Source organism: Passer domesticus, unplaced genomic scaffold (assembly GCF_036417665.1).
Source record: "Passer domesticus isolate bPasDom1 unplaced genomic scaffold, bPasDom1.hap1 HAP1_SCAFFOLD_37, whole genome shotgun sequence".
NCBI lineage: Eukaryota > Metazoa > Chordata > Aves > Passeriformes > Passeridae > Passer > Passer domesticus.
The window spans coordinates 3,985,304-4,008,583 of NW_026990149.1; the positions used below are offsets into that span (position 1 = coordinate 3,985,304).

Genomic DNA, 23,280 nt, shown 5'->3' on the forward strand with positions numbered 1-23,280 from the left:
GGTGACAGTGACATGTGTAGGGTCATGGGAGGACATGGACATGAAGGGACATGGGGATGATGGATGGGGACATGGACTTGGGGAACACAGACATGGATGGGTATGTGCAGGGACACATGCGCACACAGCCCTGGGTGGGGACATGAGGCATCATGGACAGGGTTGGGAACAATGGAAACACGAATAGGGACATGAACTGGGGATTGTGTTTTTAGCGGATTGGATGATTCATTAATAAATTCTTCCTCTGCTGGGATGGAAAAAAAAGAGGAAAAAAAAAGAAGCAGAAACAAGATGTGGGAGTTGCTCATGCTCTGTCTGCTCAGAATATCGCGTCTTAATGCTTGGACTTTAATACACTGAACTCTCTGCCTTCAAGATTGATGGATTCATGCAATAAACAGCTTTACAACAGCCAACAACTGCTTTTGTCTCTTTGAAGACCCACGCACAGCTCAACACCTGTTCCCTTCCCATATTCCCATTCCCAGTCCCCTTCCTATGTAGCTCTTTCCAGTGTTGGTCCCATCTTCCAAATCCCCATCCGATATTCTCTCTCCGGTTCCTCTTTCCATATTTGCTATCCCATATTCCCTCTCCTGTTCCCATTCTTGTATTCCCAGTCCCACCCCCACTCCCGTTCCCATATTTCCATTTCTATCTTCCCTGTCCCATTCCAATACTCCCATCACCAGTCCAATTCCAAGTCCGTCTTCCAGATGACCGCTTCCATTTGCAGTCCCTCTTCCCATTCCTGGTCCCCATTCCTGGTCCCATACCTGCTTCCTGTCCCGTATTCCTGGTCCCCACTTCCAGTCCCTGTTCCCATTCCTGGTCCCCATTCCTGGTCCCAGTCCCATAAAAAACATCACAGAAGGAGTCAGAATCCAACCAGATACCCTCTTGGCCAGAGAGTTAGTAGAAGTCCAGTGAAATGGTGGTTGCAGTCCTCCTGCAGTCATAGATGTGCTTCTTTTGAACAAATGATCCTGAAGAAGGGTGGAGTTTTCCTCTGCAGAACCAGTGGTGGTGGAGATGGGCCTGCTCTTCCTCTGGGAATCCACTGGGAAAAGGCTGCTTGAGGTGTTCCAAATCTCAGATTGTATTCAGGCAGGAATGCTTGGCTCCTCTCCCTGAGTGGAGCATTTCACCATGGGATGATGCAATTTCATCAGTCATGCAGTGGGGTTCAGTGGCTCATTAACAGAAGATAGCTCCCAGGAGGGAGGATGGCTTGTGGAAGAGATAAAGTAAACTGCCCAATTAACAGGACATAACTGCCCCACCTCTATCAGATTGGAAATAGAATACACACATCTTACAGCCCAGCACAGTCCTCTATTCCCTGTCCCATTCCCAGTGCCTGTCCCCATTCTTGATCTCATTTCCAGTCCCTGTCTTGTTTTTCCAGTCCCATTCCAAATCCAGCTCCCATATTCCCAGTCTCCTTCCCCGTTCTTGTTCTGTATTCCCAGTCCCAGGTCCCGTTCCCGGTCCCTGTCCTCATTAGTGGTCCCAGTCCCTTCATTCCAGTCCCATTCCTGCACTCCGTCCCTGTCCACATTCCTGGTCCCATTCCCAGTCTCTGTCCCCATTCCCGGTCCCCTTTGCTCTTCCTGTCCCGTATTCTCAGTCCCAGTCCCCATTCCTGCTCCTGGTCTTGGTGCCTGTCCCCACTCCTGGTACCGTTTCCCATCCCTGTCCACATTCCTCTTCCCAGTCCCTGTGTCCTCTCACTGGACGATGCTGCCATCACTCCGACCCCTTGGATCCCCCCTATTCCTTGTGGCTTCAATTCCCACTTCAACTCCCAATTAAGTACCCAATTAAATTAATAATTAACCCTTGCAGGGCCTTTTCCCGGTGCTGTTCAGAGCCAGTGGGGGCTCGCCCTCACTTCCCAAAATTCCTCCTCCACTGCCAGTACCAAGATCCATGCCCATTCCAGACCTCCAATGGGATCTGTGCCCATTCTCAATCTCCAACAGGTTTCGTCAGCATTCCCAGTCTCCAATGTGATCCAGGCCATTCCCATTCTCCAGTGGGATCCCTGCCCATTCCTGAGATTATGGCAAATCTTCAGGGTTATCCCAAATTCTCCATCCCCTCTAGATCATCACAGCTTCTCCCCCCCAGTCCTCTTTCTCCTTTTCCACCCTCTTATCCCCTTTTCCATCCGTTCCCACCCCTTTTCCATCCTTTTCCCCCCCCTTTTCTGTCTCTTCCTCTTGGAAAAAGAGGTGGAAAAAGCAGGGAAATAGCAGAACAGCCCTGGGAGCAAGAAATTAAAATGTTACTTAAACAATTAATTAAAAACCGAGAAAAACTGCGGGGAAGAAAAGTCATAAAATCCTGCCAATGGGCAGAGAGATTTTTTAAATCTGCTGTCAAAATAAAGATGGAATTTGGCCCCAAAATTCCCCCCCAAAATAGGGAAAACCCAAGGCAGTTCAGCTCCATGGATGTTTCTTCTCCATGCAAAAGAACCAAGGAGGAAGAGGAAGAGAAGGGAAAAAAATTGCGGAACTGATAGAAAAATGTGGGGAAAAAGAAAATCAAATGAACTGGGGGAAAAAGAGGGGAGAAAAGGGAGAAAAGTGGGGGAAAGAGGGAGAAATGGGGGTAAAATGGAAAGATGGGGGGAAAGAGGGATAAAAGCAGAAAAGGTAGAAAAAAGAGGGGGGAAAAGGGGAACAGAAAAAGGAAACAAGAGGAAAAAGAAAGGAAAAAGAGTGAGAGAAAAGAGAAAAGGCGGGAAAGGAAAAAGACAATAAAATAGTGAAAAAAAGGTAGGAAAATAGGAGAAAAGAGTGAAAAGAGAAAATGAGCAAAAAATGCAACACGGGCTGGAAATAGTTGGAATAAAGTAGAATTTGATTTGGGGATGCACTGAGAACTGGGAATTTCTGCCTCATCGCTTCCCCTGGTAATTCTGAACATGGAAAAGGAAAGCAGGAAAGTGTAGAAAAAAAGCCATGAATTCTCTCTCCCCTTGAGAATGCCAGTTCCAGCTCTCTGGCCATGTCAATGATGTGCAAGAGGGTGATATTGCAGATGACCTGGTGGCCATTATTCCAGCTATAGGGCACCCTTTCCCATGGCTTGTCGTCCAGCATGGAAATGTGAGAATACTGATTATAGAAGCGGATATCCATGTACTCGTAGCTGGAAGTGTTTGTGTGATAGGCAAAAGAAATCTTGGCGCTGGCCAGGTGGGAATTGGTGATGTAGACAATCTGGCAAATCATGAAGGATTGGCCCGCTCTCCGCTTGGGGTATCCCGTATCCCAACTGCAAAGGACTTCCAAATTTCCCACTATCCACTCTGTCCCTGGTGCTGTCATCTGTATGGTGACAAGGACGGTCTTGGCGAGCTGCTGCGCAAGGTTCACAAGCCGCCTGCCATTGGCCCAGTACTTGTCCCAGGGGCTCATGAAGAAATACGTGAGGCAGCACCACAGTTCCTCCTCCTCTTCCCGCTTCTCCTTCTCCGGTACTGGCACTAGCACTGGGCAGAGCCCGGGGCTGCCTCAGCCATTCCATACTGGAAGCCCCGCTTTAGCAGCCGCCCAGTCTCTGGGGACACCCAGCGGTGTCACTTTGATCCGGTGTGCCCCCCTGCTCAGGATTGCCCCCTGCTCCGTGTGTCCCTCAGCCCACTGGCACCCCTGTCCCAGTGTCTCCCCCATCCCGGCATCAACCCTGTGCCAGTGTTCACCTTACTCGGTGTCCTCCCCTGCTCTGTGTCCCTCTTTGTCTTAGGTTGCAATGCAAGATGGAAGCAGATGTATTCTATCACCATCTGTTGAAACCTGGTGCAGCAGTGTTCTTTATCTCTTCCATGACCCACCCTCCCTCTGGGGAGACACCTTCAGTTAACAGGCCATTGAGTGTTCCTGCATGAATGATAAAATGACATCATCCCATTGTGAGATGCTCCACCCAGAGGGAGGAGCCAAGCATTCCTACCTGGTTATAAGCTGAGATTTGAAACACACGGCAGCCTTCTCCCACTGGATTCCCAGAGGAAGACCAGGCCCATCTACACCACTACTGCACCTTCAGAGGAAAATTACATCCTTCCAAAGCATCACTGCCTTCACAGAACCACATCGGTCCCTCCAGGCGGACTGCGGCCACCATTTCATTGGACTGCTAGCAACACCCTGAGCAAGAGGGTGCCAGGTTGTATTCTGACTCTCTCTGTGATTTCTTGTAGTACTGCCCTTTTATTTCCATTTTCCTAGGAAAGACTGTTATTCCTAGTGCCCTATCTTTGCCTGAGAGCCCTTTCATTTCAAAATTATCATACTTTGGAGGGAGTTTCCATTTCCCATTTCAAGGGAGGCTCATACCTTTGATAGCTGACCCCGGTCTTTTCAAATCAAGACAGGCCGAGTGACCCTGAAAGCCAACATGCTCATCCCTTGTTTTTCCCCAAACCAGGACTTCCCATTCCCAAACCTTGGCCCAATGGAGGAGGAGGAGGAGGCGGCGAGGAAGAGGAAGATGGACCCGGAGCCCCATGCAGGTGAGGAGGAAGTCCCTGCCCCTTTCCCCCTCTCTCCTGCTCCATCTCCCAGCCCCGCATGGCCCCCAGATGCAGGGCAACCTCGCTGCCAAGGCCGTCCTGCCAGGGATGCACTGGGGGGATCTCCTTGCCCTTCCCTGTGGCACGGAGGCAAATCCCATCCTCTCCTTGTCCTTCCTCCACCAGGGAAGGAGCTGAGGATGGAGACCAGGCAGGACAAATCCCCACAGCAGAAGCTCGTGGAAGAGGCTGTTTTGAGCGGATGCATGGTGCAGGAATGCAACAAGGAGGAAAAGCTCCAGAAGTCCCGCATGAGGGGGAGCTGCAAACGCAGATCACGGGGATCTGAGGAGGAAAGACCCACCACGGGCCATGGAGGTGGCCGGAGCTCGGAGCTGGGGCTCCATGAGCAGCTCCAGGATGGGGAGAAGCCCCACAAGTGCTCAAAATGTGGGAAGAGCTTCAGGTGGAGCTCCGAAGTGAAGCGCCACATGAGAATCCACACAAGGGAACAGCCATACAAGTGCATGGAGTGTGGCAAGAGCTTCAGGACAAGCTCTGAAGTGAACAGACACTGTAGGAGTCACACAGGGCAACGGCCCTACCAGTGTGCCACGTGTGGGAAGAGCTTCTGCGACCGGGCCGACCTGAGCAAACACCTGAGGAGCCACGCGGGGGAACGGCCCTACATGTGTGAGGAGTGTGGGAAGAGCTTCATCCAGAGCTCCCACCTGGTTGTCCACATGAGGAGCCACAATGGGGAGAGGCCCTATGAGTGCGGGGAGTGTGGGAAGAGCTTCAGCCACAGCTCCAGCCTGGTTGTCCACCTGAGAAGCCACAGCGGGGAGAGGCCCTATGAGTGTGAGCAATGCAGGAAGAGGTTTCTGAGCCATTCCTATCTCCTCCGCCACCAGCGCATTCACACAGATGAGAGCCTCTTCTGCTGCCCTGACTGTGGCAAGGGCTTCAAGCACAAGTCCAACCTCATCCGGCATCATTGCATCCACACCAGGGAGAGGCCCTAGGAGTGTCCCAAGTATGGCAAGAGCTTCTCGCAGCGGTCTGCCTTGACCACACACCATTGGAGACATCACTAAGAGAAGCCCTACGAGTGCCCCAAGTGCAGGAAGAGCTTTGTGCGCTGCTCCAGCTTCATCCCCCATGGGAAGATCTGCTCTGGATGATCCTCATTGACCCACAGCGGGCAGAGTCCCAGTGATCCGTGGTGGCGTTGATTCCTGTTGGGAAGACACCGGCCTGGGGGCTCCACATCCTCCAGGCTTCCCATGGTCACCTGAACTCATCCACAGACCAACATTCGAAATCCATTGTGGAGAGACAATTTGTTGACTTGTGACCCCAGAAAAATCAACTTTTTGCATCTTCTGGTGTCATCAAGCTATACTGGATAGCCGTGAAGGTCTTCTCCAACATAAATTCATTGCTTTAATTCCCTCTCCATCTGGCATCTTCCACAGCCATATGGGGATGGACTGGGGCAAAACCCACCATTTTGGAAAGAGTGGGGTGGAAATCCCTCCAAAAAAGTGTCTTCCCACCCACCCAAGCACAGGAATACTCTGCTGCCAGGGACACATCAATTATTTTGTTTTGGCCTTGAAACGGAAAGCTTTCTGTTCCTCCCCTTGAGAGCCCTGAAACTGGGGTTAAAATAAAGGCATTGAACTAATGCATGGATGGAGGCATGTGGGTGACAGTGACATGTGTAGGGTCATGGGAGGACATGGACATGAAGGGACATGGGGATGATGGATGGGGACATGGACTTGGGGAACACAGACATGGATGGGTATGTGCAGGGACACATGCGCACACAGCCCTGGGTGGGGACATGAGGCATCATGGACAGGGTTGGGAACAATGGAAACACGAATAGGGACATGAACTGGGGATTGTGTTTTTAGCGGATTGGATGATTCATTAATAAATTCTTCCTCTGCTGGGATGGAAAAAAAAGAGGAAAAAAAAAGAAGCAGAAACAAGATGTGGGAGTTGCTCATGCTCTGTCTGCTCAGAATATCGCGTCTTAATGCTTGGACTTTAATACACTGAACTCTCTGCCTTCAAGATTGATGGATTCATGCAATAAACAGCTTTACAACAGCCAACAACTGCTTTTGTCTCTTTGAAGACCCACGCACAGCTCAACACCTGTTCCCTTCCCATATTCCCATTCCCAGTCCCCTTCCTATGTAGCTCTTTCCAGTGTTGGTCCCATCTTCCAAATCCCCATCCGATATTCTCTCTCCGGTTCCTCTTTCCATATTTGCTATCCCATATTCCCTCTCCTGTTCCCATTCTTGTATTCCCAGTCCCACCCCCACTCCCGTTCCCATATTTCCATTTCTATCTTCCCTGTCCCATTCCAATACTCCCATCACCAGTCCAATTCCAAGTCCGTCTTCCAGATGACCGCTTCCATTTGCAGTCCCTCTTCCCATTCCTGGTCCCCATTCCTGGTCCCATACCTGCTTCCTGTCCCGTATTCCTGGTCCCCACTTCCAGTCCCTGTTCCCATTCCTGGTCCCCATTCCTGGTCCCAGTCCCATAAAAAACATCACAGAAGGAGTCAGAATCCAACCAGATACCCTCTTGGCCAGAGAGTTAGTAGAAGTCCAGTGAAATGGTGGTTGCAGTCCTCCTGCAGTCATAGATGTGCTTCTTTTGAACAAATGATCCTGAAGAAGGGTGGAGTTTTCCTCTGCAGAACCAGTGGTGGTGGAGATGGGCCTGCTCTTCCTCTGGGAATCCACTGGGAAAAGGCTGCTTGAGGTGTTCCAAATCTCAGATTGTATTCAGGCAGGAATGCTTGGCTCCTCTCCCTGAGTGGAGCATTTCACCATGGGATGATGCAATTTCATCAGTCATGCAGTGGGGTTCAGTGGCTCATTAACAGAAGATAGCTCCCAGGAGGGAGGATGGCTTGTGGAAGAGATAAAGTAAACTGCCCAATTAACAGGACATAACTGCCCCACCTCTATCAGATTGGAAATAGAATACACACATCTTACAGCCCAGCACAGTCCTCTATTCCCTGTCCCATTCCCAGTGCCTGTCCCCATTCTTGATCTCATTTCCAGTCCCTGTCTTGTTTTTCCAGTCCCATTCCAAATCCAGCTCCCATATTCCCAGTCTCCTTCCCCGTTCTTGTTCTGTATTCCCAGTCCCAGGTCCCGTTCCCGGTCCCTGTCCTCATTAGTGGTCCCAGTCCCTTCATTCCAGTCCCATTCCTGCACTCCGTCCCTGTCCACATTCCTGGTCCCATTCCCAGTCTCTGTCCCCATTCCCGGTCCCCTTTGCTCTTCCTGTCCCGTATTCTCAGTCCCAGTCCCCATTCCTGCTCCTGGTCTTGGTGCCTGTCCCCACTCCTGGTACCGTTTCCCATCCCTGTCCACATTCCTCTTCCCAGTCCCTGTGTCCTCTCACTGGACGATGCTGCCATCACTCCGACCCCTTGGATCCCCCCTATTCCTTGTGGCTTCAATTCCCACTTCAACTCCCAATTAAGTACCCAATTAAATTAATAATTAACCCTTGCAGGGCCTTTTCCCGGTGCTGTTCAGAGCCAGTGGGGGCTCGCCCTCACTTCCCAAAATTCCTCCTCCACTGCCAGTACCAAGATCCATGCCCATTCCAGACCTCCAATGGGATCTGTGCCCATTCTCAATCTCCAACAGGTTTCGTCAGCATTCCCAGTCTCCAATGTGATCCAGGCCATTCCCATTCTCCAGTGGGATCCCTGCCCATTCCTGAGATTATGGCAAATCTTCAGGGTTATCCCAAATTCTCCATCCCCTCTAGATCATCACAGCTTCTCCACCCCAGTCCTCTTTCTCCTTTTCCACCCTCTTATCCCCTTTTCCATCCGTTCCCACCCCTTTTCCATCCTTTTCCCCCCCCTTTTCTGTCTCTTCCTCTTGGAAAAAGAGGTGGAAAAAGCAGGGAAATAGCAGAACAGCCCTGGGAGCAAGAAATTAAAATGTTACTTAAACAATTAATTAAAAACCGAGAAAAACTGCGGGGAAGAAAAGTCATAAAATCCTGCCAATGGGCAGAGAGATTTTTTAAATCTGCTGTCAAAATAAAGATGGAATTTGGCCCCAAAATTCCCCCCAAAAATAGGGAAAACCCAAGGCAGTTCAGCTCCATGGATGTTTCTTCTCCATGCAAAAGAACCAAGGAGGAAGAGGAAGAGAAGGGAAAAAAATTGCGGAACTGATAGAAAAATGTGGGGAAAAAGAAAATCAAATGAACTGGGGGAAAAAGAGGGGAGAAAAGGGAGAAAAGTGGGGGAAAGAGGGAGAAATGGGGGTAAAATGGAAAGATGGGGGGAAAGAGGGATAAAAGCAGAAAAGGTAGAAAAAAGAGGGGGGAAAAGGGGAACAGAAAAAGGAAACAAGAGGAAAAAGAAAGGAAAAAGAGTGAGAGAAAAGAGAAAAGGCGGGAAAGGAAAAAGACAATAAAATAGTGAAAAAAAGGTAGGAAAATAGGAGAAAAGAGTGAAAAGAGAAAATGAGCAAAAAATGCAACACGGGCTGGAAATAGTTGGAATAAAGTAGAATTTGATTTGGGGATGCACTGAGAACTGGGAATTTCTGCCTCATCGCTTCCCCTGGTAATTCTGAACATGGAAAAGGAAAGCTGGAAAGTGTAGAAAAAAAGCCATGAATTCTCTCTCCCCTTGAGAATGCCAGTTCCAGCTCTCTGGCCATGTCAATGATGTGCAAGAGGGTGATATTGCAGATGACCTGGTGGCCATTATTCCAGCTATAGGGCACCCTTTCCCATGGCTTGTCGTCCAGCATGGAAATGTGAGAATACTGATTATAGAAGCGGATATCCATGTACTCGTAGCTGGAAGTGTTTGTGTGATAGGCAAAAGAAATCTTGGCGCTGGCCAGGTGGGAATTGGTGATGTAGACAATCTGGCAAATCATGAAGGATTGGCCCGCTCTCCGCTTGGGGTATCCCGTATCCCAACTGCAAAGGACTTCCAAATTTCCCACTATCCACTCTGTCCCTGGTGCTGTCATCTGTATGGTGACAAGGACGGTCTTGGCGAGCTGCTGCGCAAGGTTCACAAGCCGCCTGCCATTGGCCCAGTACTTGTCCCAGGGGCTCATGAAGAAATACGTGAGGCAGCACCACAGTTCCTCCTCCTCTTCCCGCTTCTCCTTCTCCGGTACTGGCACTAGCACTGGGCAGAGCCCGGGGCTGCCTCAGCCATTCCATACTGGAAGCCCCGCTTTAGCAGCCGCCCAGTCTCTGGGGACACCCAGCGGTGTCACTTTGATCCGGTGTGCCCCCCTGCTCAGGATTGCCCCCTGCTCCGTGTGTCCCTCAGCCCACTGGCACCCCTGTCCCAGTGTCTCCCCCGTCCCACCATCAACCCTGCGCCAGTGTCCACCTTACTCGGTGTCATCCCCTGGTCTGTGTCCCTCCTTGTCTTAGGTTGCAATGCAAGATGGAAGCAGATGTATTCTATCACCATCTGTTGAAACCTGGTGCAGCAGTGTTCTTTATCTCTTCCATGACCCACCCTCCCTCTGGGGAGACACCTTCAGTTAACAGGCCATTGAGTGTTCCTGCATGAATGATAAAATGACATCATCCCATTGTGAGATGCTCCACCCAGAGGGAGGAGCCAAGCATTCCTACCTGGTTATAAGCTGAGATTTGAAACACACGGCAGCCTTCTCCCACTGGATTCCCAGAGGAAGACCAGGCCCATCTACACCACTACTGCACCTTCAGAGGAAAATTACATCCTTCCAAAGCATCACTGCCTTCACAGAACCACATCGGTCCCTCCAGGCGGACTGCGGCCACCATTTCATTGGACTGCTAGCAACACCCTGAGCAAGAGGGTGCCAGGTTGTATTCTGACTCTCTCTGTGATTTCTTGTAGTACTGCCCTTTTATTTCCATTTTCCTAGGAAAGACTGTTATTCCTAGTGCCCTATCTTTGCCTGAGAGCCCTTTCATTTCAAAATTATCATACTTTGGAGGGAGTTTCCATTTCCCATTTCAAGGGAGGCTCATACCTTTGATAGCTGACCCCGGTCTTTTCAAATCAAGACAGGCCGAGTGACCCTGAAAGCCAACATGCTCATCCCTTGTTTTTCCCCAAACCAGGACTTCCCATTCCCAAACCTTGGCCCAATGGAGGAGGAGGAGGAGGCGGCGAGGAAGAGGAAGATGGACCCGGAGCCCCATGCAGGTGAGGAGGAAGTCCCTGCCCCTTTCCCCCTCTCTCCTGCTCCATCTCCCAGCCCCGCATGGCCCCCAGATGCAGGGCAACCTCGCTGCCAAGGCCGTCCTGCCAGGGATGCACTGGGGGGATCTCCTTGCCCTTCCCTGTGGCACGGAGGCAAATCCCATCCTCTCCTTGTCCTTCCTCCACCAGGGAAGGAGCTGAGGATGGAGACCAGGCAGGACAAATCCCCACAGCAGAAGCTCGTGGAAGAGGCTGTTTTGAGCGGATGCATGGTGCAGGAATGCAACAAGGAGGAAAAGCTCCAGAAGTCCCGCATGAGGGGGAGCTGCAAACGCAGATCACGGGGATCTGAGGAGGAAAGACCCACCACGGGCCATGGAGGTGGCCGGAGCTCGGAGCTGGGGCTCCATGAGCAGCTCCAGGATGGGGAGAAGCCCCACAAGTGCTCAAAATGTGGGAAGAGCTTCAGGTGGAGCTCCGAAGTGAAGCGCCACATGAGAATCCACACAAGGGAACAGCCATACAAATGCATGGAGTGTGGCAAGAGCTTCAGGACAAGCTCTGAAGTGAACAGACACTGTAGGAGTCACACAGGGCAACGGCCCTACCAGTGTGCCACGTGTGGGAAGAGCTTCTGCGACCGGGCCGACCTGAGCAAACACCTGAGGAGCCACGCGGGGGAACGGCCCTACATGTGTGAGGAGTGTGGGAAGAGCTTCATCCAGAGCTCCCACCTGGTTGTCCACATGAGGAGCCACAATGGGGAGAGGCCCTATGAGTGCGGGGAGTGTGGGAAGAGCTTCAGCCACAGCTCCAGCCTGGTTGTCCACCTGAGAAGCCACAGCGGGGAGAGGCCCTATGAGTGTGAGCAATGCAGGAAGAGGTTTCTGAGCCATTCCTATCTCCTCCGCCACCAGCGCATTCACACAGATGAGAGCCTCTTCTGCTGCCCTGACTGTGGCAAGGGCTTCAAGCACAAGTCCAACCTCATCCGGCATCATTGCATCCACACCAGGGAGAGGCCCTAGGAGTGTCCCAAGTATGGCAAGAGCTTCTCGCAGCGGTCTGCCTTGACCACACACCATTGGAGACATCACTAAGAGAAGCCCTACGAGTGCCCGAAGTGCAGGAAGAGCTTTGTGCGCTGCTCCAGCTTCATCCCCCATGGGAAGATCTGCTCTGGATGATCCTCATTGACCCACAGCGGGCAGAGTCCCAGTGATCCGTGGTGGCGTTGATTCCTGTTGGGAAGACACCGGCCTGGGGGCTCCACATCCTCCAGGCTTCCCATGGTCACCTGAACTCATCCACAGACCAACATTCGAAATCCATTGTGGAGAGACAATTTGTTGACTTGTGACCCCAGAAAAATCAACTTTTTGCATCTTCTGGTGTCATCAAGCTATACTGGATAGCCGTGAAGGTCTTCTCCAACATAAATTCATTGCTTTAATTCCCTCTCCATCTGGCATCTTCCACAGCCATATGGGGATGGACTGGGGCAAAACCCACCATTTTGGAAAGAGTGGGGTGGAAATCCCTCCAAAAAAGTGTCTTCCCACCCACCCAAGCACAGGAATACTCTGCTGCCAGGGACACATCAATTATTTTGTTTTGGCCTTGAAACGGAAAGCTTTCTGTTCATCCCCTTGAGAGCCCTGAAACTGGGGTTAAAATAAAGGCATTGAACTAATGCATGGATGGAGGCATGTGGGTGACAGTGACATGTGTAGGGTCATGGGAGGACATGGACATGAAGGGACATGGGGATGATGGATGGGGACATGGACTTGGGGAACACAGACATGGATGGGTATGTGCAGGGACACATGCGCACACAGCCCTGGGTGGGGACATGAGGCATCATGGACAGGGTTGGGAACAATGGAAACACGAATAGGGACATGAACTGGGGATTGTGTTTTTAGCGGATTGGATGATTCATTAATAAATTCTTCCTCTGCTGGGATGGAAAAAAAAGAGGAAAAAAAAAGAAGCAGAAACAAGATGTGGGAGTTGCTCATGCTCTGTCTGCTCAGAATATCGCGTCTTAATGCTTGGACTTTAATACACTGAACTCTCTGCCTTCAAGATTGATGGATTCATGCAATAAACAGCTTTACAACAGCCAACAACTGCTTTTGTCTCTTTGAAGACCCACGCACAGCTCAACACCTGTTCCCTTCCCATATTCCCATTCCCAGTCCCCTTCCTATGTAGCTCTTTCCAGTGTTGGTCCCATCTTCCAAATCCCCATCCGATATTCTCTCTCCGGTTCCTCTTTCCATATTTGCTATCCCATATTCCCTCTCCTGTTCCCATTCTTGTATTCCCAGTCCCACCCCCACTCCCGTTCCCATATTTCCATTTCTATCTTCCCTGTCCCATTCCAATACTCCCATCACCAGTCCAATTCCAAGTCCGTCTTCCAGATGACCGCTTCCATTTGCAGTCCCTCTTCCCATTCCTGGTCCCCATTCCTGGTCCCATACCTGCTTCCTGTCCCGTATTCCTGGTCCCCACTTCCAGTCCCTGTTCCCATTCCTGGTCCCCATTCCTGGTCCCAGTCCCATAAAAAACATCACAGAAGGAGTCAGAATCCAACCAGATACCCTCTTGGCCAGAGAGTTAGTAGAAGTCCAGTGAAATGGTGGTTGCAGTCCTCCTGCAGTCATAGATGTGCTTCTTTTGAACAAATGATCCTGAAGAAGGGTGGAGTTTTCCTCTGCAGAACCAGTGGTGGTGGAGATGGGCCTGCTCTTCCTCTGGGAATCCACTGGGAAAAGGCTGCTTGAGGTGTTCCAAATCTCAGATTGTATTCAGGCAGGAATGCTTGGCTCCTCTCCCTGAGTGGAGCATTTCACCATGGGATGATGCAATTTCATCAGTCATGCAGTGGGGTTCAGTGGCTCATTAACAGAAGATAGCTCCCAGGAGGGAGGATGGCTTGTGGAAGAGATAAAGTAAACTGCCCAATTAACAGGACATAACTGCCCCACCTCTATCAGATTGGAAATAGAATACACACATCTTACAGCCCAGCACAGTCCTCTATTCCCTGTCCCATTCCCAGTGCCTGTCCCCATTCTTGATCTCATTTCCAGTCCCTGTCTTGTTTTTCCAGTCCCATTCCAAATCCAGCTCCCATATTCCCAGTCTCCTTCCCCGTTCTTGTTCTGTATTCCCAGTCCCAGGTCCCGTTCCCGGTCCCTGTCCTCATTAGTGGTCCCAGTCCCTTCATTCCAGTCCCATTCCTGCACTCCGTCCCTGTCCACATTCCTGGTCCCATTCCCAGTCTCTGTCCCCATTCCCGGTCCCCTTTGCTCTTCCTGTCCCGTATTCTCAGTCCCAGTCCCCATTCCTGCTCCTGGTCTTGGTGCCTGTCCCCACTCCTGGTACCGTTTCCCATCCCTGTCCACATTCCTCTTCCCAGTCCCTGTGTCCTCTCACTGGACGATGCTGCCATCACTCCGACCCCTTGGATCCCCCCTATTCCTTGTGGCTTCAATTCCCACTTCAACTCCCAATTAAGTACCCAATTAAATTAATAATTAACCCTTGCAGGGCCTTTTCCCGGTGCTGTTCAGAGCCAGTGGGGGCTCGCCCTCACTTCCCAAAATTCCTCCTCCACTGCCAGTACCAAGATCCATGCCCATTCCAGACCTCCAATGGGATCTGTGCCCATTCTCAATCTCCAACAGGTTTCGTCAGCATTCCCAGTCTCCAATGTGATCCAGGCCATTCCCATTCTCCAGTGGGATCCCTGCCCATTCCTGAGATTATGGCAAATCTTCAGGGTTATCCCAAATTCTCCATCCCCTCTAGATCATCACAGCTTCTCCCCCCCAGTCCTCTTTCTCCTTTTCCACCCTCTTATCCCCTTTTCCATCCGTTCCCACCCCTTTTCCATCCTTTTCCCCCCCCTTTTCTGTCTCTTCCTCTTGGAAAAAGAGGTGGAAAAAGCAGGGAAATAGCAGAACAGCCCTGGGAGCAAGAAATTAAAATGTTACTTAAACAATTAATTAAAAACCGAGAAAAACTGCGGGGAAGAAAAGTCATAAAATCCTGCCAATGGGCAGAGAGATTTTTTAAATCTGCTGTCAAAATAAAGATGGAATTTGGCCCCAAAATTCCCCCCCAAAATAGGGAAAACCCAAGGCAGTTCAGCTCCATGGATGTTTCTTCTCCATGCAAAAGAACCAAGGAGGAAGAGGAAGAGAAGGGAAAAAAATTGCGGAACTGATAGAAAAATGTGGGGAAAAAGAAAATCAAATGAACTGGGGGAAAAAGAGGGGAGAAAAGGGAGAAAAGTGGGGGAAAGAGGGAGAAATGGGGGTAAAATGGAAAGATGGGGGGAAAGAGGGATAAAAGCAGAAAAGGTAGAAAAAAGAGGGGGGAAAAGGGGAACAGAAAAAGGAAACAAGAGGAAAAAGAAAGGAAAAAGAGTGAGAGAAAAGAGAAAAGGCGGGAAAGGAAAAAGACAATAAAATAGTGAAAAAAAGGTAGGAAAATAGGAGAAAAGAGTGAAAAGAGAAAATGAGCAAAAAATGCAACACGGGCTGGAAATAGTTGGAATAAAGTAGAATTTGATTTGGGGATGCACTGAGAACTGGGAATTTCTGCCTCATCGCTTCCCCTGGTAATTCTGAACATGGAAAAGGAAAGCAGGAAAGTGTAGAAAAAAAGCCATGAATTCTCTCTCCCCTTGAGAATGCCAGTTCCAGCTCTCTGGCCATGTCAATGATGTGCAAGAGGGTGATATTGCAGATGACCTGGTGGCCATTATTCCAGCTATAGGGCACCCTTTCCCATGGCTTGTCGTCCAGCATGGAAATGTGAGAATACTGATTATAGAAGCGGATATCCATGTACTCGTAGCTGGAAGTGTTTGTGTGATAGGCAAAAGAAATCTTGGCGCTGGCCAGGTGGGAATTGGTGATGTAGACAATCTGGCAAATCATGAAGGATTGGCCCGCTCTCCGCTTGGGGTATCCCGTATCCCAACTGCAAAGGACTTCCAAATTTCCCACTATCCACTCTGTCCCTGGTGCTGTCATCTGTATGGTGACAAGGACGGTCTTGGCGAGCTGCTGCGCAAGGTTCACAAGCCGCCTGCCATTGGCCCAGTACTTGTCCCAGGGGCTCATGAAGAAATACGTGAGGCAGCACCACAGTTCCTCCTCCTCTTCCCGCTTCTCCTTCTCCGGTACTGGCACTAGCACTGGGCAGAGCCCGGGGCTGCCTCAGCCATTCCATACTGGAAGCCCCGCTTTAGCAGCCGCCCAGTCTCTGGGGACACCCAGCGGTGTCACTTTGATCCGGTGTGCCCCCCTGCTCAGGATTGCCCCCTGCTCCGTGTGTCCCTCAGCCCACTGGCACCCCTGTCCCAGTGTCTCCCCCATCCCGGCATCAACCCTGTGCCAGTGTTCACCTTACTCGGTGTCCTCCCCTGCTCTGTGTCCCTCTTTGTCTTAGGTTGCAATGCAAGATGGAAGCAGATGTATTCTATCACCATCTGTTGAAACCTGGTGCAGCAGTGTTCTTTATCTCTTCCATGACCCACCCTCCCTCTGGGGAGACACCTTCAGTTAACAGGCCATTGAGTGTTCCTGCATGAATGATAAAATGACATCATCCCATTGTGAGATGCTCCACCCAGAGGGAGGAGCCAAGCATTCCTACCTGGTTATAAGCTGAGATTTGAAACACACGGCAGCCTTCTCCCACTGGATTCCCAGAGGAAGACCAGGCCCATCTACACCACTACTGCACCTTCAGAGGAAAATTACATCCTTCCAAAGCATCACTGCCTTCACAGAACCACATCGGTCCCTCCAGGCGGACTGCGGCCACCATTTCATTGGACTGCTAGCAACACCCTGAGCAAGAGGGTGCCAGGTTGTATTCTGACTCTCTCTGTGATTTCTTGTAGTACTGCCCTTTTATTTCCATTTTCCTAGGAAAGACTGTTATTCCTAGTGCCCTATCTTTGCCTGAGAGCCCTTTCATTTCAAAATTATCATACTTTGGAGGGAGTTTCCATTTCCCATTTCAAGGGAGGCTCATACCTTTGATAGCTGACCCCGGTCTTTTCAAATCAAGACAGGCCGAGTGACCCTGAAAGCCAACATGCTCATCCCTTGTTTTTCCCCAAACCAGGACTTCCCATTCCCAAACCTTGGCCCAATGGAGGAGGAGGAGGAGGCGGCGAGGAAGAGGAAGATGGACCCGGAGCCCCATGCAGGTGAGGAGGAAGTCCCTGCCCCTTTCCCCCTCTCTCCTGCTCCATCTCCCAGCCCCGCATGGCCCCCAGATGCAGGGCAACCTCGCTGCCAAGGCCGTCCTGCCAGGGATGCACTGGGGGGATCTCCTTGCCCTTCCCTGTGGCACGGAGGCAAATCCCATCCTCTCCTTGTCCTTCCTCCACCAGGGAAGGAGCTGAGGATGGAGACCAGGCAGGACAAATCCCCACAGCAGAAGCTCGTGGAAGAGGCTGTTTTGAGCGGATGCATGGTGCAGGAATGCAACAAGGAGGAAAAGCTCCAGAAGTCCCGCATGAGGGGGAGCTGCAAACGCAGATCACGGGGATCTGAGGAGGAAAGACCCACCACGGGCCATGGAGGTGGCCGGAGCTTGGAGCTGGGGCTCCATGAGCAGCTCCAGGATGGGGAGAAGCCCCACAAGTGCTCAAAATGTGGGAAGAGCTTCAGGTGGAGCTCCGAAGTGAAGCGCCACATGAGAATCCACACAAGGGAACAGCCATACAAGTGCATGGAGTGTGGCAAGAGCTTCAGGACAAGCTCTGAAGTGAACAGACACTGTAGGAGTCACACAGGGCAACGGCCCTACCAGTGTGCCACGTGTGGGAAGAGCTTCTGCGACCGGGCCGACCTGAGCAAACACCTGAGGAGCCACGCGGGGGAACGGCCCTACATGTGTGAGGAGTGTGGGAAGAGCTTCATCCAGAGCTCCCACCTGGTTGTCCACATGAGGAGCCACAATGGGGAGAGGCCCTATGAGTGCGGGGAGTGTGGGAAGAGCTTCAGCCACAGCTCCAGCCTGGTTGTCCACCTGAGAAGCCACAGCGGGGAGAGGCCCTATGAGTGTGAGCAATGCAGGAAGAGGTTTCTGAGCCATTCCTATCTCCTCCGCCACCAGCGCATTCACACAGATGAGAGCCTCTTCTGCTGCCCTGACTGTGGCAAGGGCTTCAAGCACAAGTCCAACCTCATCCGGCATCATTGCATCCACACCAGGGAGAGGCCCTAGGAGTGTCCCAAGTATGGCAAGAGCTTCTCGCAGCGGTCTGCCTTGACCACACACCATTGGAGACATCACTAAGAGAAGCCCTACGAGTGCCCGAAGTGCAGGAAGAGCTTTGTGCGCTGCTCCAGCTTCATCCCCCATGGGAAGATCTGCTCTGGATGATCCTCATTGACCCACAGCGGGCAGAGTCCCAGTGATCCGTGGTGGCGTTGATTCCTGTTGGGAAGACACCGGCCTGGGGGCTCCACATCCTCCAGGCTTCCCATGGTCACCTGAACTCATCCACAGACCAACATTCGAAATCCATTGTGGAGAGACAATTTGTTGACTTGTGACCCCAGAAAAATCAACTTTTTGCATCTTCTGGTGTCATCAAGCTATACTGGATAGCCGTGAAGGTCTTCTCCAACATAAATTCATTGCTTTAATTCCCTCTCCATCTGGCATCTTCCACAGCCATATGGGGATGGACTGGGGCAAAACCCACCATTTTGGAAAGAGTGGGGTGGAAATCCCTCCAAAAAAGTGTCTTCCCACCCACCCAAGCACAGGAATACTCTGCTGCCAGGGACACATCAATTATTTTGTTTTGGCCTTGAAACGGAAAGCTTTCTGTTCCTCCCCTTGAGAGCCCTGAAACTGGGGTTAAAATAAAGGCATTGAACTAATGCATGGATGGAGGCATGTGGGTGACAGTGACATGTGTAGGGTCATGGGAGGACATGGACATGAAGGGACATGGGGATGATGGATGGGGACATGGACTTGGGGAACACAGACATGGATGGGTATGTGCAGGGACACATGCGCACACAGCCCTGGGTGGGGACATGAGGCATCATGGACAGGGTTGGGAACAATGGAAACACGAATAGGGACATGAACTGGGGATTGTGTTTTTAGCGGATTGGATGATTCATTAATAAATTCTTCCTCTGCTGGGATGGAAAAAAAAGAGGAAAAAAAAAGAAGCAGAAACAAGATGTGGGAGTTGCTCATGCTCTGTCTGCTCAGAATATCGCGTCTTAATGCTTGGACTTTAATACACTGAACTCTCTGCCTTCAAGATTGATGGATTCATGCAATAAACAGCTTTACAACAGCCAACAACTGCTTTTGTCTCTTTGAAGACCCACGCACAGCTCAACACCTGTTCCCTTCCCATATTCCCATTCCCAGTCCCCTTCCTATGTAGCTCTTTCCAGTGTTGGTCCCATCTTCCAAATCCCCATCCGATATTCTCTCTCCGGTTCCTCTTTCCATATTTGCTATCCCATATTCCCTCTCCTGTTCCCATTCTTGTATTCCCAGTCCCACCCCCACTCCCGTTCCCATATTTCCATTTCTATCTTCCCTGTCCCATTCCAATACTCCCATCACCAGTCCAATTCCAAGTCCGTCTTCCAGATGACCGCTTCCATTTGCAGTCCCTCTTCCCATTCCTGGTCCCCATTCCTGGTCCCATACCTGCTTCCTGTCCCGTATTCCTGGTCCCCACTTCCAGTCCCTGTTCCCATTCCTGGTCCCCATTCCTGGTCCCAGTCCCATAAAAAACATCACAGAAGGAGTCAGAATCCAACCAGATACCCTCTTGGCCAGAGAGTTAGTAGAAGTCCAGTGAAATGGTGGTTGCAGTCCTCCTGCAGTCATAGATGTGCTTCTTTTGAACAAATGATCCTGAAGAAGGGTGGAGTTTTCCTCTGCAGAACCAGTGGTGGTGGAGATGGGCCTGCTCTTCCTCTGGGAATCCACTGGGAAAAGGCTGCTTGAGGTGTTCCAAATCTCAGATTGTATTCAGGCAGGAATGCTTGGCTCCTCTCCCTGAGTGGAGCATTTCACCATGGGATGATGCAATTTCATCAGTCATGCAGTGGGGTTCAGTGGCTCATTAACAGAAGATAGCTCCCAGGAGGGAGGATGGCTTGTGGAAGAGATAAAGTAAACTGCCCAATTAACAGGACATAACTGCCCCACCTCTATCAGATTGGAAATAGAATACACACATCTTACAGCCCAGCACAGTCCTCTATTCCCTGTCCCATTCCCAGTGCCTGTCCCCATTCTTGATCTCATTTCCAGTCCCTGTCTTGTTTTTCCAGTCCCATTCCAAATCCAGCTCCCATATTCCCAGTCTCCTTCCCCGTTCTTGTTCTGTATTCCCAGTCCCAGGTCCCGTTCCCGGTCCCTGTCCTCATTAGTGGTCCCAGTCCCTTCATTCCAGTCCCATTCCTGCACTCCGTCCCTGTCCACATTCCTGGTCCCATTCCCAGTCTCTGTCCCCATTCCCGGTCCCCTTTGCTCTTCCTGTCCCGTATTCTCAGTCCCAGTCCCCATTCCTGCTCCTGGTCTTGGTGCCTGTCCCCACTCCTGGTACCGTTTCCCATCCCTGTCCACATTCCTCTTCCCAGTCCCTGTGTCCTCTCACTGGACGATGCTGCCATCACTCCGACCCCTTGGATCCCCCCTATTCCTTGTGGCTTCAATTCCCACTTCAACTCCCAATTAAGTACCCAATTAAATTAATAATTAACCCTTGCAGGGCCTTTTCCCGGTGCTGTTCAGAGCCAGTGGGGGCTCGCCCTCACTTCCCAAAATTCCTCCTCCACTGCCAGTACCAAGATCCATGCCCATTCCAGACCTCCAATGGGATCTGTGCCCATTCTCAATCTCCAACAGGTTTCGTCAGCATTCCCAGTCTCCAATGTGATCCAGGCCATTCCCATTCTCCAGTGGGATCCCTGCCCATTCCTGAGATTATGGCAAATCTTCAGGGTTATCCCAAATTCTCCATCCCCTCTAGATCATCACAGCTTCTCCACCCCAGTCCTCTTTCTCCTTTTCCACCCTCTTATCCCCTTTTCCATCCGTTCCCACCCCTTTTCCATCCTTTTCCCCCCCCTTTTCTGTCTCTTCCTCTTGGAAAAAGAGGTGGAAAAAGCAGGGAAATAGCAGAACAGCCCTGGGAGCAAGAAATTAAAATGTTACTTAAACAATTAATTAAAAACCGAGAAAAACTGCGGGGAAGAAAAGTCATAAAATCCTGCCAATGGGCAGAGAGATTTTTTAAATCTGCTGTCAAAATAAAGATGGAATTTGGCCCCAAAATTCCCCCCAAAAATAGGGAAAACCCAAGGCAGTTCAGCTCCATGGATGTTTCTTCTCCATGCAAAAGAACCAAGGAGGAAGAGGAAGAGAAGGGAAAAAAATTGCGGAACTGATAGAAAAATGTGGGGAAAAAGAAAATCAAATGAACTGGGGGAAAAAGAGGGGAGAAAAGGGAGAAAAGTGGGGGAAAGAGGGAGAAATGGGGGTAAAATGGAAAGATGGGGGGAAAGAGGGATAAAAGCAGAAAAGGTAGAAAAAAGAGGGGGGGAAAAGGGGAACAGAAAAAGGAAACAAGAGGAAAAAGAAAGGAAAAAGAGTGAGAGAAAAGAGAAAAGGCGGGAAAGGAAAAAGACAATAAAATAGTGAAAAAAAGGTAGGAAAATAGGAGAAAAGAGTGAAAAGAGAAAATGAGCAAAAAATGCAACACGGGCTGGAAATAGTTGGAATAAAGTAGAATTTGATTTGGGGATGCACTGAGAACTGGGAATTTCTGCCTCATCGCTTCCCCTGGTAATTCTGAACATGGAAAAGGAAAGCTGGAAAGTGTAGAAAAAAAGCCATGAATTCTCTCTCCCCTTGAGAATGCCAGTTCCAGCTCTCTGGCCATGTCAATGATGTGCAAGAGGGTGATATTGCAGATGACCTGGTGGCCATTATTCCAGCTATAGGGCACCCTTTCCCATGGCTTGTCGTCCAGCATGGAAATGTGAGAATACTGATTATAGAAGCGGATATCCATGTACTCGTAGCTGGAAGTGTTTGTGTGATAGGCAAAAGAAATCTTGGCGCTGGCCAGGTGGGAATTGGTGATGTAGACAATCTGGCAAATCATGAAGGATTGGCCCGCTCTCCGCTTGGGGTATCCCGTATCCCAACTGCAAAGGACTTCCAAATTTCCCACTATCCACTCTGTCCCTGGTGCTGTCATCTGTATGGTGACAAGGACGGTCTTGGCGAGCTGCTGCGCAAGGTTCACAAGCCGCCTGCCATTGGCCCAGTACTTGTCCCAGGGGCTCATGAAGAAATACGTGAGGCAGCACCACAGTTCCTCCTCCTCTTCCCGCTTCTCCTTCTCCGGTACTGGCACTAGCACTGGGCAGAGCCCGGGGCTGCCTCAGCCATTCCATACTGGAAGCCCCGCTTTAGCAGCCGCCCAGTCTCTGGGGACACCCAGCGGTGTCACTTTGATCCGGTGTGCCCCCCTGCTCAGGATTGCCCCCTGCTCCGTGTGTCCCTCAGCCCACTGGCACCCCTGTCCCAGTGTCTCCCCCGTCCCACCATCAACCCTGCGCCAGTGTCCACCTTACTCGGTGTCATCCCCTGGTCTGTGTCCCTCCTTGTCTTAGGTTGCAATGCAAGATGGAAGCAGATGTATTCTATCACCATCTGTTGAAACCTGGTGCAGCAGTGTTCTTTATCTCTTCCATGACCCACCCTCCCTCTGGGGAGACACCTTCAGTTAACAGGCCATTGAGTGTTCCTGCATGAATGATAAAATGACATCATCCCATTGTGAGATGCTCCACCCAGAGGGAGGAGCCAAGCATTCCTACCTGGTTATAAGCTGAGATTTGAAACACACGGCAGCCTTCTCCCACTGGATTCCCAGAGGAAGACCAGGCCCATCTACACCACTACTGCACCTTCAGAGGAAAATTACATCCTTCCAAAGCATCACTGCCTTCACAGAACCACATCGGTCCCTCCAGGCGGACTGCGGCCACCATTTCATTGGACTGCTAGCAACACCCTGAGCAAGAGGGTGCCAGGTTGTATTCTGACTCTCTCTGTGATTTCTTGTAGTACTGCCCTTTTATTTCCATTTTCCTAGGAAAGACTGTTATTCCTAGTGCCCTATCTTTGCCTGAGAGCCCTTTCATTTCAAAATTATCATACTTTGGAGGGAGTTTCCATTTCCCATTTCAAGGGAGGCTCATACCTTTGATAGCTGACCCCGGTCTTTTCAAATCAAGACAGGCCGAGTGACCCTGAAAGCCAACATGCTCATCCCTTGTTTTTCCCCAAACCAGGACTTCCCATTCCCAAACCTTGGCCCAATGGAGGAGGAGGAGGAGGCGGCGAGGAAGAGGAAGATGGACCCGGAGCCCCATGCAGGTGAGGAGGAAGTCCCTGCCCCTTT

General features: G+C 50.8%; 1 pseudogene; it reads left to right on the top strand.

Moving 5' to 3' along the window:
* The first annotated feature begins 4,473 nt into the window (after positions 1-4,473).
* Positions 4,474-18,197, top strand: LOC135292545 (zinc finger protein 91-like; annotated as a pseudogene).
* The last annotated feature ends 5,083 nt before the right edge of the window (positions 18,198-23,280 follow it).